Below are 6,581 nucleotides of genomic sequence, written 5' to 3'. Positions count from 1 at the left end.
CTTCATGTGTAACATTAACCTTTCAAATTGCTTAGTGCATTTATTCTCTTAAAATACTAATTATTTTAGTAATGCTAAGTATTTTTTAGTAATACTTAGTAGTATTTAAAATATAATGACTACTGATACGACATGTTTTTTGATTTAATTGCTTAAGATTTGGCATTGAAAAATGTGATTTTCTGCACCTTCAAAGACTGGAAAACATTAAAAGACGTTTATTTGCTCATGGCTCACATTGGGGTTCTACATTAGATTTTAATGTATTTTGTGGCCAAATCTGCCTTTCTTAAAATGCAGAAAACTGATCTGCATTGTGATTTCCCTTTTTCTGCTAGATGGCTGTGATGGTGGTGTGGTTTTGTTTAGTGAGGGGGGCCCTAAGGTGGTAGCTTCTGTAGGAAACTGCTAGAAGTTGCTCCCTGGCTAGCTCAGTTGGTAGAGCATGGGACTCTTAATTGCAGGGTTGTGGATTCGAGCCCCATGTTGGGTGCCAAAATACTGTCGTAGTTCAGCCCCGATTGGGACCAGACTACACAGACTCTCTCTCGCTCCCCCCACCCTCCGAGAGAATAGGGGGAGATAACAGAAGAATCAACGGCTTGAGGTTTGAGATAAGGACAGAGAGAAAATCTTTAAAGTTACTGTTATGGGCAAAACAGACTCGACTTGGGGAAAACTACTCATTTATTTCTAAAAACAGCAGGATAATGAGACAGAGAACAAGATAACCTACCCTCACCTCCTCTTCCCAAACTTAACATTATCTCTACTACCTTCCCCCCCAGCCCCCCGCGCCGAGCGGCACAGCGGGGAAGAGGGAATGGGGTTGCGGTCAGTTCATCACACGTTGTTTTACGCCACTGCTTCATAGCCAGGGGAAGAACTCCTCACATTCCTCCCCTGCTCCGTTGTGGGGTCCCACCCATACGGCACAGTCCTTTGTGAAGCTGCTCCAGTGTGGGTCATGTCATCTCTTCCAGGGGGTGCAGTCTCTCCAGAATGGGTGCCCCAGTGGGCCCTCCACGGGCTACAGCCGCCTTCAGGCATCCACCTCCCCCGATGTGGGGTCCTTCATGGGCTCCAGGTGGATCTCTGCCCCTCTGTGGACCTCCATGGGCTGCAGGGGGACAACCTGCTCCACCATGATTGCCACCACAGGTGCAGGGGAATCTTGGCCAGGAGCCTCATTACTCCTCCCCCTCCTTCTTCACTGACCTTGGTGTCTGCAGCTGTTTCTCTGACAAGAAAAGTTCTTCACAACAGGCTGGCAGACGCCCCTCAGAATCTCTTCATATCATCCATCTCATCTCCTCTCCACTTCTTGCAGCCGGGCTGGGCCGAGTTGGGCCCAGTTGGCCGCCTGGCGAGAGGCCAGAGGGTGAGGCCTGCAAGGCCCATGAGGCCTGCGCCTCCCCCTCTGTGCCTCTGCCCCAGCTCAGCTTCTTCACATCTTCTCTTCTCTTTTTTTTCTGTTTTCTCCTTCTTAAATACATTATCGCAGAGGCGTTATCACGGAATATTCTGCTACCAATTGGCTCGGCCTTGGCCAGCAGCAGGTCCGCCCTAGGCCCAGCCAAATCCACTGAACAAAGGGGAGCGACTTCTAGCAGTTTCCTACAGAAGCTACCACCTTAGCCCCCCCCTCACTAACAAAACCACAACAGGTGGTTTAGCCCTAGTCACCTTAATGTCAGGGTTGTGGGTTCAAGCCCCATGTTGTGCGCCAAAAAGACAGTTGTGGGGGCTAAAGTGACTGCAGCATCTGTAGCAGGAATTGGGGTATCTGCAGTGTCTGTTGCCAGGGTTGGAGTATCTGCAGTGCCTGCTGCGAGGGTTATGGTAGCTACAGTATTCTTAAATAGTTGTTTAAACTTAATCAATATAGAGATGAAGATCTGAGATAGCTGCAACAGACCTGCCAACACACACATGGTGGTAGGGCTATCCCAAGGGTATTCAAAATTCTCAAAAGCTGTTGAAATTAGCTTGGTGAAGTGGAGAAAGCTGTAAACAGATGTCCCCTGTGCAGCCTGGCTTCCCAGTCAAAAACAACAGGTATAATTCCAAACAACGCCCACGAGATGGCTCCCAAAATACCTTGGTGGAGCTGCCGCTGCATCTTCATTCTGCACACTGCCTGCCACCATTGAATACAAATATGAAACTGGTCCCAATACCAGTGATCAAACCAAACCAATCAGTGCCACACAGCAGAGCAGAATGATACCTTTCATTCCAGAATCAATAAGCCGTGCATAAACACTGACAAGCAGCATATATAGCTGCTCAATACAGCTCTAAAATCAGCGGCAACCAAACCGATATAATGAATGCTTCTAACAAATCTGTTTTCAACATGCTATGTCCAAACCTGTCCTTATCTCAACCCTTTGGCACTGACTGAGGGCTCAAACCTTGGATCCTCAGATTAAAATCTGATAATCTCCCAACCGATCTAGCCAGGCCCCTTCAAGACCCATGCTGGGTGCCAAAAAGACTGTGGTGGTTTAGCCCGAGTCATCACAATTTCTCGCTCATTCTCCCCCTCCCCAGCAGGATGGAGCACAGAAATTGGGAAGAAAGGAAAACTTGTGGGCTGAGATGAAGACAGTTTACTAGAATAGCAAAGGAAAACTACAATAATAACAAAATATAAGGATACTAAAATATACAAAACGAACAATGCACTATTTCTCACCACCCGATGTCCCAGTGACCGATACAGCCCGTCCTAAGCGGCGATCATGGAAACAAAACTGAGCAGCAAGCAAAGGAGCAAAAGGGAGCCAGCAAGATAGAGAGAACGATGCCAGCAAGCAAGAGAGAGATGGAAATAAGGATGTCCCCCCTCCATGGGCAACCTTCACTTATATATTGAGCATGACGTTTATGGCACAGAATACTCTCTTTGGCCAGTTTGGGTCAATTATTCTGCCTATCTTTTTCCCAGCTTCCTGCAACTGCACATTAGCGAGTCTTGGAAAGCCAGACAGTGTCCTTGGTCTCATTAGCAACAACACATGTCATCAGGGTGTTTATCAACATTCTTCACATCCAAAATGCAAAACACACCGGCTACTGAGAGGAAAATTAACTCCATCCCTGATGAAACCTGGACAATGGCTAAAGACTCAGACTAAGGGCCTGACTTGTCATTCTTTATTTGTGTGAGTACTCTTTCATCATTTCAGTAGTTCTCCTGTCTTAGCTGAGTATTTGTACAAATAAAGGATATTTCAGTTAAGCATGAAATATGTCATTCAGCTTAAAAAACCGTATGTTTGGATTATGTTCATTTCCACTTATGAATATTTGATATCTTAATCTTTTTTTCCTTTGATCAATCAAATTCCGAAGTTGTAGATTCATTTCTTTTTTCAAGAGGTCTAGAAGAAATGCTGACTATATAGCTTAAAGTTACACCACTTTAGTGCAGTATTAAAGGAAATTGTTAAAAAGTGAAGTTTAATTATTCCAGTCTGTCACTGAAGACAAAGAAAGTTTTGTTTACACAGGTCTGACCTCTAAAGCATGCCAGATGTGGTGGAATGAGCTATGTAAGAACTGAAATAGATGTTTACTCTTCACAAAGTTAGGTGTGTTCCTCAGAAAAGAGGTCCTTCAACCAGTTACTCTCATCTGTCCATTTCTACATGAATAGGCTTTTTATTATTATTATATTGAGTGCCTTTCTTCCTCCCTGGCAAGTAGGAAAAAGGCTTTATTACTCACATCATGAAGTAAGTACTCCATATAATAAATCTTGCTTCAAAAACTATAACTTAAGAGTATGTTACAGGCAACATATGGTTTCACTTACATAAGGCATCACCTGATACAGTGGAGAAAGTCTCATTAATTCTTTATATCTTCCCAGTATTTTATGGCATCTTTGAAAACTTTAACTGTGTCCTTTTATTTATTGATAACTCCCCATTCATATTAGGACAGTGTTAGTAACTTTCTCAGTCGGCTGTTTTGAAATGTGTTTGCTCTTGGACTATTTAAGTCCAAGTTTAAGCTAGTCAGAACTCTTTTCCAATTATTATTGCCCTGCTCATTAGGCTTAGAAAGTGAGTTTCTTATTAACCAGCATTGGTTTGACTTGGTTTTGCCAGTAGTTTACAATAATCTGTCAATATTTTAAAATATTCTGAAAATAGGACAACTTTCCGAAGCAAGCCTTGAAGGAACCAGAGTTACTTGTGAGAATCAACCTAGTGAGAAGTCAGGCTGAGAAATCTACAGAGCTTTCTACTACACTCACCAGCTCACCGCTTCATAAAGTCACTTTATTGTATAGTTATCCAGACTCAGAGTTCTCAGCACCTAAAATACTGTAACTTGCCCATAGTTATGGAACAATAGTGAGAGCCATCAGCTCTAGCATCACTTCCAATGGTGTTCTCTAATGATTTGTCCACTTTGTAGTCTTTAGGTCTTCTAGAAAGCACTAATGTGCCTTCATTTTACAAATAAAACCCAGTAAATTTGCAGAGGAACATTTCAGGAAGAGGTGATGTTAAGATACCGTACTTCCAGCATGGCAGACCAAAGTTTTGTCAGCTGAGTAGAAAGGCTTTTCAAACTCACAGGTGTTCAGTTTATACATTTATCTGTATCTGCAACATAATTCCTTTCCAATGTGCTTGCTTTATCGGGCAGTACTTACTGGATGCTGTTACAGATCAGAAAAGTATACAAAAATGCTATTTTTTGCTTGTTCTAAATATGATGTATTATTTCAGTGGCATGTTATTTCGGTTGACCAATATGATGGATGTGACAACCAGATTGGCTGATACAAGCAACTACATATACTGCATTTAATAAATTACATCAATGCAGAATATTCAGGTTTCTGTGTTGCGTTGGTTGTTGGTTTTTGTTTTGTTTTGGTTTGGTTTGGTTTTTTTGTCCAGTTTAGCGTCTAACAGCTTTACCATTTCCAATATATGATATTTGGATTCAACTTAGAAGAAGGAATGAAAATAGGCATTTAGGAAATAGGGAAGAGATGTTTCTCTTGCATTACTGTGTTGTGTAAAATGTATTTCAAAACTCTTTCAAAATTTTTTTCTAATTTGTATTGGGCATTAACCAAACAGCTCTTATTGTTCTGAATGGAACTAGTATGATTATACTTTGGAAACTTTGAAAATTTGCATGATACATAAATATATATCATATGAGATTTAACGTATTACTTATTTCTGTCTCAGACCAGCTGTTTTTCATTTTAAAACTCACACAAGGGATTTCTATATTAACATTGTATATCACACATTATATTTTAAATGCTAATGATATAATGTGTATTTTATTATATAATGTTTTTAATGTTGTATAGAATATAGTAACAATAATGTTGTATAGTAGTAGTATATAATACTAATGCTTTAGTATAATAAATAATTTGATACAGTTTATACGTTATATATATTACATCTTAGTATATATTCAGCTGAGTATGTGACATACAGCTGTATTTGAAATCAGAAGGGAAACACACAGATCACACTCAGAACAATAAATTACATATTTCTTCAATTCTGAAAAGAGTATTTCTATTTCAGTCACACATTCTTACCCCATTCACCTCTAAGCTGTGCAAGTACCACTCTTCAACAGTTTCTCCAGTCCCGGCTTTAGGATCCATTTGCATAATCCAGAATATTTTCTCTAAAGTCTAATATTCTTTAAAAAGGGAAAAAGTACAATGCTTTCCTGGTATTCAAATCTTGAAAATGTAAATTCTACAGGATAAATAACAATACCAGAATATAATAATTTAGGGTATATTGCTTACTAAGTGATTGGGTGTAATGAGAGGCATATGGATTCACAAAACACTAATAGTACATAGGAGCTTCCATACATGGCCTCCTAAGTGCCCTGACTGCTCCTTCTACTCCAAGCTTGTATCACTCGAGAAATGTCTCCATAAGACGTGTCCTCTAAACACAGCAGTAGTTAGGACCAAAGCTGTAGTGGAATGGATGCTTCAGCCAGTGTTAGCTGCCGAGTTGTGCTTCTGTGGTGGAAAGCAGTTTTGCTGCTCAGGGCATCCCCCTTCTGTTATACAAAAACACCCCTTACATGGGTGGTGGCTGCTACAAGAGCTGAAGAAGACTAGTAAGAGGGTGACACCAGGAAGATTATAGCCAACAGGGGAAAGAAATGCAGGGAAGGCTGCATGTCTTCTCTGTAGTTCTCTGTTCAATGTGCTCAGATTGAAATGCACAGGGTCCAGACTTACACAAACCGCCAATACCACATTATCTTAACTGGAAAACTAGAATTCATGCAGCCAGTTTTCCTTTGGCTTTTAGATTAGCTATAGATTTCAAGTTGTCTAACAAGGAATGAACTCCGAAGCTTTCTCTATAATTGGAGGCATTCATAACGCTCCCTTTATAAATTTTCTGGTGGCTAATAATGTGGTTTAGTTAAGGTTGCAAGTTTTCCCTTATTTGAGGTGCTAATATAGAATAGAATCATAGAATCTTTAAGATTGGAAAAGACCTCCAAGATCATCAAATCTAACCACCAACCTAGCAACACCATGCCTACTAAAC

The sequence above is a fragment of the Chlamydotis macqueenii genome, chromosome Z (assembly GCF_036417535.1).
Source record: "Chlamydotis macqueenii isolate bChlMac1 chromosome Z, bChlMac1.mat, whole genome shotgun sequence".
Classification (NCBI taxonomy): domain Eukaryota; kingdom Metazoa; phylum Chordata; class Aves; order Otidiformes; family Otididae; genus Chlamydotis; species Chlamydotis macqueenii.
The sequence above is the reverse complement of the archived record's forward strand: the minus strand, read 5'-3'. Positions refer to the sequence as shown.